General features: G+C 40.1%; 1 protein-coding gene across 4 annotated transcripts in view; it reads left to right on the top strand.

Annotated features, from left to right (window-relative positions):
• The first annotated feature begins 496 nt into the window (after positions 1-496).
• Positions 497-14,468, top strand: part of LOC134205111 (shootin-1) — a 46,926-nt gene continuing 32,954 nt past the window's right edge. The window contains exon 1 of one of the 4 annotated variants that reach the window (XM_062680047.1): positions 497-784. The gene's annotated coding sequence lies outside the window, so the exon portion shown is untranslated. Of the gene's footprint in view, positions 785-1,161; positions 1,301-14,468 lie in introns of those variants that run through there. The other 3 variants (XM_062680050.1, XM_062680048.1, XM_062680049.1) reach the window with 3 other exon arrangements.

The following is a 14,468-nucleotide window of genomic DNA, read 5'->3' on the forward strand; positions in this document are numbered from 1 at the left end:
ACTTTGGTAGGTCTCGAAGACTTACTCGTGGCTTGGCTTCGTCGAAAGAAGTGTACAACGGGTTTGTTGGCCCGTTTTTCGGAGCGGAGGTTGGACTCGAAGGCACACACGTGGCACGGTTTGTTTGGTTTGTAGGCCCGTTTACAAAGCGGAGGTTGGATTAGATTTATTTCGCCGGTTGTGGATGATGTCCAGGGGGTGTGTAAGTTATTTTATTGAGGGTTTAATGTTTTCGTAGGAACCAGTAGTTAACCATATTGTTACCGCATTCGGTGACAGTAATCAGACGTGCACCTATAGTTTATTTTTTGAAACAACTGTCCCCAAAAGGAACGATGAAAATATAAAAATGCATAACTCATGAAGGTTAAGAAATGCACAAATCCCTTAAAAGTAGATCGATCAATCTTAATATTTTATATTTCACACATCTCCACAGACGCAGCTGCTGGTGTGCGACATACTGGAGTATCTATCTATCTACTGCCTGGTACGCAATTCACTTTTTACGACGACGCCTGCGACTTTAGTTGTTAGCTTAACGTTCAACCGACCGGTCGTCGTCGTCGTCCTATTGCCGCGTCTGCTCTGTCTCCCGCGAGAAGAGAGCTTAGTCGAGCCTGCATGTGCTGCTGACTGTATTAGATCACACTGCATTTTTACTTTTTCTTCTCAAGTGCAACTGTTAGAGTGAATGGATCATTCGATCCTAGTACAGATGTGAAGAATCGCCACAGGGAAAAGAGCCATACGAGCCAAAACAAACCATCGAAGGTAAATCGTGGTGAGTCATCCGGTGCTGGCTTAAAGCTGCGGTACAATTGTGTTTTTTTGCTTGTTCGGAAATTCTTGTTTGGTTGGGCTTGGGCTAATTTACCTGCATAAACTTCGCATTCGAGGTAGAGAAGAGCTAAATTGAAGGTTCAACGCACTTATGGAGCGAAGTATTCAATAAAATTTAACGGGGTTGTATCCCATATGAGTGTAGACCGTAGACATAGTGAGAAGTATGTGGTACCATATCCGAATTTGGATCAACATCGACATCAAGCATCGTCTACGTTGCTGATTTGATAACGGTTCCTAGACTAGTGCGAGTGTGACTTAAAGTCGTGGAATGTCAAATCAATGATAAAATTCGCTGTTGAAGCCATCGAGTGGGTATCAGTGAGCTGTTAATTCAACGAAATATTGATTACTTCACACCATACGGTAAAAAAGCAAGAAATCTCACATTCCCACACTTGAAAATTAGTGCAAGTGCAAGTTACATCCCACGCAGCTGATTTGAACTGAACGAGTAGGTATATGTGGTCAGCGAAAATGGTTATAACGAGGTAACAGCTTTCAGCTGAATGCCAGGAAGACTGGTTGTAAGATGACTTTTAATGGAAGCCGATCTAACGATTGGTCATTGTGTCTGGAATTCGAACGATTTTAAGCACAAAGAATATGGTTTAATAAAACAAATCAAAGAATATGGTTTAATGAAACAATTTGAAATGCCTTTCTCATACGTTAAGATGTAACGAAAAAGCCACATATTCACTCCAAAAACGACCAAAAATGTTTATACAATAAGTTCATATAGTGTTGTAACACCTCAGGAACATTCTATCTATACGTATCCAATTTGAAAAGTAATATTTTTGATATATGCGTATATGCGGATATGCGGTCGGGATACCTCAAGCTTTCCAAGCAGAGGGTGGTGCCTGATGATTCCATTCTCTATTCAAAAGCATTAGACACTCATGTGAAATGTTGCAGTTGTGTCAGTCGGAGATGCGTAACACTCAAAATGAACAGATAAACGGTGTTGGCCATCAATGAGGACACACGTTTTTCTGAAATGTTGGTATCGGCATACAAGAATTTACAGTTATAATTGATGGATATTCATAACTAAGCGATTTTCATGTCCCTGATTCATAAATGAACATCATTTTATGTATGTTTTAGTAAACCTGTTGACTTTCCAAATTGTATACAGCCATATGTTATTTAACATTATTGTTTTCCTATTCGGGGTAAATCCTACATCTTCTTTTGAACTTAGTGTAGCTTTAAGCATTTCAACAATTATTAATTGAAAGCTTTTCTATGCCTATTATTTGCACATTGTGTGGCAAGTACAATGGGTACACTATGACCAGGGAGCCAAGGATGTCCCCCACTCGAAAACATCATATACCGGACCGAGAATCGAATTTAAAATACAGAGCTGTAGCTATACCGTTTTATAAATTATATAATTGACACTCGTTCGGCTTTATTTCGTGGGACGCCGCTTTTTTTTTTCAAAATTATGTACCTGAACAACTTTTTTTATGCCAATTCAGAATACAATTTTGGTGTGTACATTTTGAAGCCAGCGCCAACGTTTCGCGGAACGCTTGCTGACCACTTTGTTCTATAGGCTATATTTCGATATTGAATATCGAAACCTCAGCTCAATCCTTCCTCAAGACCCTTAACACGCTCTTACGTTTCCTTTGATTCGAAACAAAGCCTCACTTGTAGTTTAATGGAGGCCAGCAATGCAACATAAGAAAGCAGCATAACCTGTTATCACAGCAAGTCCAGGAAAACTGTTCCACATTATCCAGCAAGAAATTTCACCGGAACAACAAGTACATACTTGTCCACTGCCAGCCGAAATGTGCTGCGCTTCAAGATTGATAGAGGTTGGCTGTAGTAAGCGCACAGCATCAGTTCAAGATTTTCGTTCGAACCCAAACATGGGCCGTCGGCGCTGCAAGTTGGCCTAAGCGCAAAGGGTCTTTGAACCACAACGGCGAGTAGGAAACAGGAAGGAAAAAATCTGCAAACAATGCAAGATGAGTCACGAATTCGTAGCGAAAAAAAAACTTGTTGAAGAAAGCAGTATGTATGTACGGTTTGTACTCTGCGAGGGATGGTGCAGCACAGTTTAGGAATTCGTGACCAACGATTAAAGACAGCTTTTCCTCTCACTTATTTATTATCAGCTGCTATTAGCTGCTCGTTCAACACAGCTTCTCATGATAGTTTTCTAATGTTTGTTTCGATCATTCCAGCTAATTAATTCTTACCGTAGTGATGAATCTATTCTAGTTCTGTAGGTTTGTCGATATTCTTTGGCGCAGAGTTTCACATGGCAACTTAATTTCACTTTTCCCCCATCAAGCATCAACAAAAGAAAACCTGCTTTTAGATTCTGTTACCGTTTACGTTAACAAAAATGAATTTTGTTTATAATAATTACCCAACATGCTAATGCGCTACTACCCAAAATACTCCCCTTGTAAAATCTTCCCAATTCTGTTCACTTCCTACTGTCAAAAAAAAAAAAAAACAAAGAGGGCAATTCCATATCCGGGCGAAAAAGAGAAAAGGAGACGGAGGAGATAAACTGAGGAAGAGAGAGTTGGGGACAGTAAATAGAGGAGAGTCGTTGCTAGTCGTTGGACAACGTAAGACGTGGAAAAATTAGAAAGTGTTAAAAAAACGAAAAAGGAAAACCTGGCCACGCGGTAGCCTAGTCGCTTGTTTAAGCCTCAACAGGGATTCAGCCTTAAATTCCGGCCCACGCGGCATTCCAAGCAAGCCGAAGCTATTTATTCGGGGAACTCTGGCCGCCCGACCAATCCGCAGCCGTGGGTTATTTCCCAGCGAGCCTCAGGAGGGGAGGTCGCCGCACCGTGTTTCGGCTATCCGGTCGTCTGATTAAGCCGCCGCCGTGTGTTCTGGCCTATAGACAGCTTGTGGATCTAGGCCCGAAAATCCCGGCCACTCAGTCGCCCTTCAAACCCCTGCAGTGCTCCAGCAGCTGTACTTTTTGGCTCGAAGCGGCGTCCCCACCAAACCGGATCAAAATCTTCCGGCCACTCCGGCCGTCCAATCGAGCCGCAGCCGTGAGTTCCGGTTCATCGATAACACGAGGAACCCATACCTGTCCATCCGGCTACAAGGTTATCCGTTCAAGTTCCGGCAGTAGAGGACGACCCCTGTCAGGTTGCAGCCGTACTTTCTGGCTCGAAGCGGCGTCCACACCAAACCGGATCAAAATCTTCCGGCCGTCCGATCGAGCCGCAGCCGTGAGTTCCGGTTCATCGACAGCCCGAGGAATCCATACCAGTCATTCCAGCTACCAGGTTACCCGGTCCACTTCCAGCAATACAGAGCCAGCAGAGCTTTCCGGCCCACACGACGACTGAGCAGGTCGTCCCATCAAGCATCCGTCGCAACATTACGACGACCCGTTGGACCGTAGTTGCCAACTGAACCGTTTTCCGATCTCCTCCTCCTCTGGTGCTTCTACCAGCGACGACGTTTGCTCCAGCACCAAAGGTATGTCGTGCACAATTGCCACCTCGCATGATGGGCCCCAACCCACCGATCGGCCGCAACGATCCTTATCCTAAAACTAACCCCAAACCTTCCCATTGAAAAAAAAACAATAAATTTCTAAGTAAAATGTACCAATTCCTCTTTTAATTTCTACAAGTGCATGCATGTCCATTGGGTTTCTTAGTGTCCGCTTCGATTTACCAGTGAGTCACCTAAGCAGGAAAGAGTCGACCCTGAGAAGTTGGTTGAGCTGGCATAGGGCGTTTGGACGTCCACTCTACAGACGTGTGGACGTCACGAAGAGTTACAATTCAATGAGTCATAAAAAGGCGATGATGATGTCAGTGATCGTGCATGTTTTAATGATATGTATTTTTCACATCATGTTATTGAATGCAGTAACTGTGATCAAAGTATTATGGTTATAATTATGTTAGCGCATAGAACTTATTCTCAATAGAGACGTTATGATAAATTAATAAAGTTCACAAAGAAATTAATCTAGCGTGATAGATCGATCATAATACCTACACCTGGACCAGAGCGGGCTGGTTCGTTTAGTTTTCTATATAAACTTTAAGTGAGTTTACCACCACCCAAATCGATTTGGATAAAAATTTGTCTAGAGCATCAGGATATCAAATAGAAAAGAATAAAATGGCGGCCCATCAAAAAAATGCAGAAGTGTTTTTTAGCCACCTTATCATACAAGGAGGGCTTCAACAGCTATTACGTTGCGTTGAATACAATTATAAAACAAGGACAATTTGCTAGTTTTACCACTTAGTCCAATAAATTAGCTTATATTCATATTGCACTGAACATTTTTTTTTCGATGATAAACATTTATATAGTTTTCCTTCGAAAAAAACATCGAAATTTCGTATATACAAAGACAGTGCGGGTAAAATGAACACATATCGCTTTTAAACCCCTTTTGAAACATTTAGTTTTCAGAAGGGACAACGGAGGTTCTTCGTAGCTTGGTAGAGAAAGCATCTGTCTAGCGTACTAATTTCGTGGGATCAAACCCAACCGAAAAAAGTGGTTACCCTTCAATATATTTTTCAAACTAAATCTTTCACATGTTGTGCAATTGCACAAATCGAGTTTCAGGCATAGTATACTATCAATTATAATTAATTTCCACTCCGGGTGGCTAAAACCCGGAATATTGGCAACTAACTTTTATTGTACTGAACTCGAGTGGAGATCTCTTTCCTCGTTTATGTGGTCGGGATAAGATCTGACGACCAACCTGGTATGATCTTACTTCATGTAGCGCAGTTGCTAATAAAGCTATGTGTGAATGCCAGACATGACTAAATACTCATCCTACTCGGTTGCTATTGTATAAAACAATGCCTGTGAAAGAGTTGGTTTCAAAAATAGATTGCGAGAGTTCGGCTATGTGCCTGGTGTTGGAAATTTGATTTCATCAATAGACGGAGGTCCTTCGTAGCTTAGTAGAGAAAGCACCTGTCTACCTGGTTTCGTGGGATAAAATTCCACCGAAGGAAGTGGTTACTGTACAATACATTATTCGAACTTAACCTTTCACATGTTGTGCAATTGCACAAATCGAGTTTCAGAGAAATCAATTTATTTATTACGCAACACAGACAATACACTATTTGAGCACTTACTAGTAGTAAGTTACTACGAAGAAAAAAAAAATTTGGATAGCTTCGCAGAGGTAAATCCCCGCATAGAACAAATCATACAAAGTGTGCTTTGGATTGATTTCACTTACTTAAACCTAGATTAATCCACCTAACGGTGATGATACCTTTCTCGCTCATTATAAAATGCTCGGTAAAATGTATTGAGAAAGTTTCTACAGTCGACTCTATACATCTCGATGTATTCTGTATCTCGATATCTCTATGCCGATGGTTTCCTCAGACCCTTCAATCTACAGACATTTGGGCTTTCTATATCTCGATAACCTTCCTATCTCGATGGGTTCTGATCATATTTTTTTCAGGATTTACTCTCCTTATGTCGATATGTTCAAATTTTTAGGCTACTAGACCACATTTGGGAAACAACAAACACATCAACAACAGGAAACGACATTTGTTTTGTTGTCGTTTTTCATAGCAACGAGCTTTTTTGAATCTAGTACCCATTTCAATTTTCCTTCCATTGCTCGATCTCTCCCTATCTCGATGGTCCCTTCAATATCGAGATGTGGAGAGGCGACTGTATACCCGGTGTGTCTATGGGGAAACATTATTTTTCAAAAATCAGTATCTCTACCCACCACGTGAAAGTAGATGCTCTCCTCTTTCATATAGTGGGTAAGCTAAAATGTTATACGGGGGATCTAGAACAATTTTTTTTTTACTATTTTTGGTCCAAATTCCATAGAAATTTCAAATGATAACCGATTTAACCCCCCAAAAATGTATGAAAAAATGACCCCCGATAGAACATTTTAAAAAGGCACCTGCGTGAAAGAGGAAAACCTGTACTTTCGTATAGTGAGTGTTTTAGAGATACTGATTTTTTTTAAATAAGCTTGTTCGGACAAACGGTGTGTATATGATTAGTCATATGATCGAGAGTAGACGAAATCAGGGGCAGACAAAATTTGCTAAACATGTTGAAAATTGGTATCTTGTACATATTCATTTATGGTCAAAGTTGTCGTTTAACATTATATCAAGCTATAAATCTCGTAATCTAAACTGACTATAAGCATAATTATTACTTTCATCACCACTTAGAAAACCAAAAATGATTAAACGTATGTAGACAAACAGACGTATGTATTTTTGCCAAACTACATCCTATTTAAACTATTATTAGGGTCTTCTTTCTTTCCCTCCCCCCATATGACCACGTGGTTTTTTTCAAGTACAAAAAATAAAATAAAAAAAACTTATAGAACTAAAACATATGGTAAATCCGATGGACAATTTCAACTAATTCAATCAAACTAAACCCAGCATGGAAATTAAAATTTTTCATGAATTCGAACATTTTGATGATGTTACCGTGTTGTAATGTGTATCAGGTATTAGGATATTTAGAACTCGCACACCTTCGATGCATCAGGAGGATACAAAAAATGTGGACTCGCGAATATGTTATAACAAATTCGAGAAAAATTTGTAATCTTTTAGAAATTTTCCAAAATATCCCCATATTTTATTTTTTTTAAATTTCTTTGTTAGTTTTTTTTTTAATAATTGTAAAGTTCATCTCTGAATATCCCTATAGATTGCTAAGAGCATTTTAAGATATATTAACCTCAGCGAAGCATCTGAACTGAACTCTTATAACAAAAAGCTTATCAGAGAATCACAAAGTTAATATGTAGTCTTAGAGATGCGAATAACACCTCCTACTGTTGTTTCTTTTGGGTAGCATTCCTGTAGAAATTACAGTATTGTTTTCAGAATCATCAAATTAGTTTACCTTCCAATATTAATAGGTTTTTCTCAGGGTTTTCTCTTCATTATGCCAAGATTCTATGATTCTAATCAGAACCGTAACACAATGTCCTTTATATTCCTTTGCCTAAATTATACAGTTTTGGCTTAAAATGCAAGTTTTCATTTTAAATCTACAGTCTTTAATATCTTTGGGGTCCTTTTGGTATTCTAGAAATTATTGTTATATTTTGGTATTCAACCCTTTCTGGACGATTTTTTTACATGGATTCAACGTACATATTTAGGGTTTTCCTCTCGATCTTGCCAAAACTAGTATAAAAAGAACAGAAAAGTCGTATTTTTTTCGGGTGTCATAGGCCAAACAAAAAATGGTGGGCTGCAAAATGGTGGGTTGACATCAAGGAAGGAGCGCCCAACAGAGCTCTGGTCCCCACAAGTCCCTATCTCACGCTTCCACGGGTCGTCCGATGACAAAAGACTGCCAGCTAAGGGTTGTGTACTTAGCTGGTAGTGCAGCCTGGGCACTGTTGTCCTTCTGACATCAGCTAGAGTGAGAAGGTACGCCTCGAGCGTCTGTTCACCAGGAGGTGCGGCTCAAACAGCGTCTGCCTGGTACCCAGCGGCTGATTAACGAAATGCTGTATCGCGTCAGCTATACCTAAGGTGGCAGCCCCATCATCGCGATGTAGGTAACGCGACCCCGGTAAGGTAGCTTACTGAAGCATCTCAAATACCACGAAAAATGGAGATAGAAGAAAAAGAGAACGTTATTTTTGGCAACCGACCCGGCAACGAAATAAGGACTATGATTGGAAACTCGGTACCTAGAATGTCAGGACCCTAAATGAACCTGGACGAGTTAGCCTTCTGGCTCGTGAACTGCAGAAGGTTGGAGTGAACGTGGCTGCTATTCAAGAAGTCCGATGGCCTAGATCCGGAGAACGTGAATTCCGAGCCGTGCACCCCACCACCAATACTGCATTCAAGTATAGCATCTATCACAGCGGCGGTGAAAAAGCAGAGCATGGAGTTGGTTTCGTAGTGATGGGCTAGCAGATGAAGCGAGTGATGCGGTGGAAACCCATTAGCGAACGAATCTGTGTGTTGAGGATACGGGGCAAATTCTTCAATTACAGCCTAATCAACGTGTACGCACCGACAAACGATAAATCCGACGACGTGAAGGACGCGTTTTATGAATGTCTTGATAAAGCCTATGGAGAGTGCCCAAAGCATGACGTGAAAATTGTTATCGGTGACGCTAACGCTCAGGTCGGTAGAGAGGACTTTTTCCGTCCCATAATTGGTAGGGAGAGCCTTCACTCCGCTATCAATGTCAACGGCCTACGGCTAGTAAATTTTGCTGCTGCCAGAGAGATGGCCATTAGTAGCACCTACTTTGCACGAAAGAATATCCGAAAGCACACCAGACACCCAAATGGTGAAACTTGCAACCAGATAGACCATGTTTTGGTGGATGGGCGCCATTTCTCGGATGTTATCGATGTGCGGACATTCAGAGGTCCGAACATTGACTCTGATCACTACCTCGTTGTCAGTAAAATTCGATCACGGTTGTCAACTGTATCGAACGAAAGATCACAGCGAACGATGCGTTACAATATCCAGCGATTGTCGGCGGAAGGAGTATCGGCTGAGTACCGCCAGAAGCTCGACGAACGGATAAGTGCAATCAACGTTAGCGACAACATCAACGATCTATGGGAGTCGATCCATGGAGCGGTGAGCACAACAGCACGAGGAGTGGTAGGCACTGCACAGAGGCGACCCAGAACGGGTTGGTTCGATGTGGAGTGCCAGAGAGTGACAGACGAGAAGAACGTTGCCAGAAGCCGGATGTTGGTGTCAGGTACCCGATCGAATAGAGATCGGTACAAGGAAGCAAGAGCAGCCGAAAAACGAACCCACCGCAGGAAGAAAAAAGAGTACGAAGATCAAGTGATTAGTGAGGCGCAGGAAAAAATGTAGCAGAACGATATGTGGAGGTTTTATGAGTCTGTCAATGGCGTGCGGAAAAAAACAGCGCCATCTCCCGTCATGTGCAACGACCAACAAGGAAATTTGCTGACAGATAAAACTGAAGTGGCTACCAGGTGGAAGCAACACTTCGAAACTTTGTTGAATGGAGGAAGTGACGGTGCATCGGAGAACAGAATAAATATTAGCGACGATGGACAAGCTGTGGAGTCACCTACACTAGATGAGGTTAAAAAGCTGTCAAAGAGCTGAAAAACAATAAGGCTGCGGGGAAGGACCAGCTCCCGGCTGAGCTTATCAAACATAGCAGTGAGCAGCTTTATGAAGTTCTGCATCATATTATGTCGAAAATATGGGAAGACGAGGAAATGCCTGCTAGCTGGTTGGACGGCCTCATTTGCCCTCTCTTTAAGAAAGGGCACAGACTGGAGTGCGCCAATTACCGAGGAATAACCCTCCTTAGTTCGGCGTACAAAATTATGTCCCGTATTCTGTTCAACAAATTGAGACCGCTTAAAGAGTCCTTCGTCGGCGAATACCAAGCAAGTTTTCGGGAGGGCCGATCAATGACGGATCAAATGTTTACCATGAGACAAATCCTTTATAAATTCCGAGAGTACAACTTGCAGACACATCATCTGTTTTTTTTTTATTTCAAGGCGGCGTACGATTCAGTGAAACGGAATGAATTATGGCAAATTATGCTTGAACATGGTTTTCCGGCGAAACTGATACGGCTGATTCGTATAACGTTGGACGGATCGAAATCAAGTGTAAGGGTTGCGGATGAAATATCGACGTCATTTGTTACCTTAGATGGATTAAAGCAGGGTGATGCACTCTCGAACCTACTGTTCAATATAGCGCTCGAGGGAGCGATTAGGAGAGCTGGTGTGCAAAGAAGCGGTACCATTATCACAAAATCGCATATGCTCCTGGGATTTGCGGACGATATCGATATTATCGGAATTGATCGCCGTGCCGGGGAAGAGGCTTTTGCGCCTTTTAAGAGGGAGACAGCGAGGATTGGACTCACGGTCAATACCAGCAAAACGAAGTACATGGTCGCTGGCAATCAACGTGGGTTCATTAGTGGTGGTGGTAGCGAAATAGTGCTGGATGGTGAAAAATTTGAAGTGGTCGAAGAATTTGTGTATCTTGGAACATTAGTGACGTGCGATAATGATGTTACCCGCGAGGTGAAAAGGCGTATTGCAGCTGCAAATAGGGCTTATTACGGACTTCGTAACCAGCTTAAGTCCCGTAGTCTGCAAACGAAACCAAAACTCGCGCTGTATACTACTCTGATTCTTCCGGTGGCTTTATACGGCCATGAGACATGGACGTTAAAGGAGGCTGATCGGAGAGCTCTCGGAGTGTTTGAGCGTAAGGTGCTGCGGACAATACTCGGCGGTAAACAGGAGAACGGTATCTGGCGGCGTCGCATGAATCACGAATTGTACCAGGTATATAAAGGGCTGGATATTATTAAGCTTATGCAACACGGCAGACTACGGTGGGCTGGTCGCGTTGTTCGTATGCCGGAAGAACGACAAGCGAAGATAATATTTAGTAGAGAACCCGGAAGAGGCCGCAGGCTTCGTGGAAGGCCGCGTACACGATGGCTTTTTGCAGTTGAAGAGGACCTGAGGGCGCTCAATGTTAAGGGCGACTGGAAGCCCGACTGGAAGGCCCAGGATCGAGTCCAGTGGAGAAGGATACTCCATTCGGCGTAGGTTCATCGAAGAGCTGTAGCCCATCAAGTATCAAGTATCATAGGCCAAACTGCTACATATCCTCGGAAGTATCAAAAATCATGTCAGGAAACAAAATGTCCTTATCTGAGAATATATCCACAAATATCTACGTAATCATAAGACATGATATTACGGAGTTTTGAAACGACCCAATCAACCAAGTCCTGAACGATGTATCCGTGCATTGCTAAGCATCCAAGCAGGTTCATTGAGCCGATGCGATTTCATTTATTACTTTCACAAGCTACAATAGACCTTCCATGAGTCAATGTTCTAAGATACGATATCGACTGAAATAAAAACTCAGCCTAAAAAAAATTAAAAAATTTCCATTACAATTAGGAAATAAAGAGATCATGGTATGAGCAATAAAAAATATTAAATTTTCTACAAATAATGCAAAATTTCCATAAACAATTAAGAATTTTCCTCAAAACTAAAATAAAAAACGCTTTTAAAACCAAAAATTGCAAACCAAAAAAAGAATTTTTCATAAAGAAATCAAAATGTTCCACGGAAAAAATACGAACATTCCATAAATAAATCAATATTAGCAATAAATAATTACAAAATTTTCCACAAAATAAATATTTTTTTAACCAAAAATTAAAACCTTTCCACCAAAAAATCAATAAAGAGCATTATTTTTTATTGCTCTTTATTGATGTGAAAGAAACCCAGCATTGCCCAGGTGTTGCAATTGTATTATTTGCAGCACCACACTCTAGATCAATTTCCGTGCGTTTGTTTTGTTTTCCTCATCAGATGACCCAAAATTGTATTTTAATGACTTTTTACATTTCCCCGTTAAATTCACCAACTTAATGTAAATACAAAGCTTGCGGATCCCAAAACGAATCGATTGGGGAAACATTTTGCAAATCGGTCGCAACGTTCGCGATTTAAATCGTCAGGAGGAAAATCTAAACTTATTTTTTTTATATAGAGATTTTGTGGAAAGAAAATATTTTTTTGTGGAAAAAATATTTATTTTGAAAAATTGTTTATTGCTAATATTGATTTATTCATGAAAATGTTCTATTTTTTTTTCGTGGAATATTTTTATTTCTTTATGGAAAATTCTTATTTCATAATTGCAATTTTCGCTTTTACAAGTGCTAATTTATTATTGTTTTGTGGAAAATTTTCAACTTTTTAAGGAAATTTTTTATTATTTGTAGTAATTCTATATTCATTTAATACTCATACCCTGATTTCTTTATTGGCAATTTCCTATTTTATTAGGGAAAATTTCTATTTTTTTTATATTTTCAGTCCATATTTTCTAAATTCAAATTCATTGAAATTTTATTTTGATATCGACTTGTGGAAGCCAATGATGCCATACTAAAAATATTTTCTCGGTCACTCTGATGGTTATTTCGAATAGTTTTCCTAGGAACTTCTATTCCACATCTCGAATATGCTTCAGTCAATGGTCCTTCATAAGGTCCTTCATAAGCGATCCATAGAGGAATGAATGTATTATAGACCAATTATTATTTTGGAGTTCGGATCATTCGATTTATCCAATTAACCAACTTGAATGATGTATGATAAAATATTCCAATAGGTCCATTGGGTTGGTATTACTTCAATTATTATTTATACAAGCTACTACAGATTTTTTAGGTTATACAAAACGTCCTGGAAGTCGTAATGTTTGAACTACTTAATAATTCAAGTCCGTGGACCTAGTGCTTCTCGTGCGAACAAACCTCATTGTCATTGTGCAACTTGATGTTGACTCAAGATAATTTTGGGTACCTTGTCTCTTGGATCTCATGTTAATGGAAATTAGGATCATATGCTTATTGCATCGGATTGAGTATATACCGATGATGAGGACATTGCAAATGTCTTGATAGATCTGGTAGATATCGTGGGCTGAACTTGGGAACGTTTTGGAGTACCTTGAGCATCTCGTTTTTCTGAATATTAATCACTGGCTTAACGTTCAGGATGACCCATCTTATCTGAGTGTTCATAATGATTCAAACATTTCAACTTCATTTGTATGCTCTTAGAATCGAAATCTTCCTAAGGTTTCGGATATCTGAGTTTTCAGGGTCAGTCAAATTTGAGCTCCCATATTTTTTTCTGTAGAGCCAATATCTAGATGAACAATTTTGTTGAAGTAAATGGTGGCCTAGCTCTCTTTTGTGATTTTATAGACAATCTCAAACGCTGGGCATATATGACCCATCCGTCCTGAAAGGGTTGAGATTTGTTTTGGAATTCAATTTCAATCGTTATTATAACACTATTTTTTTAACCTAGATTGATTTAGGAATTGGGGTGTTTTTTCTGGAACACTACAACTTTTTTTCATATCGCAGGAATATCCTTAGCTCTAAGACCCTTAATTATGAATTTAGCTTCATAACCTTTTTCATACGCACAATACTAGAATTTTGTGCATTTAGAAAATTAAGGTGCATTATTAACTTTTTCGATCAATTATCTTAATTGTTCAATATCATAAAAACTAGGCTACTTAATCCTAAATGATTGCCTACATTTATTGCTTGGATTAATTTTAAGAGATCTGCTGAATTTTCCAGAATAATTATTCTGGAGTTGCAAGGCAAACCCTTCGCAATATTGACAAGAAATTCTTCGGAGTCTCCACGGAAAAATGTTTAGAATTTCAACGACACTTTTTTTTTCTGTGGAAGAGTTCCGAAAAATGTTCGGTAGAAATTTTGAAGAACTAGAAGAGTCCATAGAAGGATCCGAAATGCATATTTACGATGAAAATTCCAATAAACATCAAATTCCGGCAAAAAAGTGATGACTTTTCCACTCGTTTTTGTCTCGAGAAAATGTATTTTGGCCATAACGTATACCTAAGTCCGATCCGGTTTACTTTCAATAAGAAACATAAGACAGGATTCCGCGTCGAATGTAACTTATTGCTAGCAGATCGGTTAATGATAAGAGCCCAAAAAGTAAGCTAGACTTTTAAACATGCTTT

Source organism: Armigeres subalbatus, chromosome 1 (assembly GCF_024139115.2).
Source record: "Armigeres subalbatus isolate Guangzhou_Male chromosome 1, GZ_Asu_2, whole genome shotgun sequence".
Classification (NCBI taxonomy): domain Eukaryota; kingdom Metazoa; phylum Arthropoda; class Insecta; order Diptera; family Culicidae; genus Armigeres; species Armigeres subalbatus.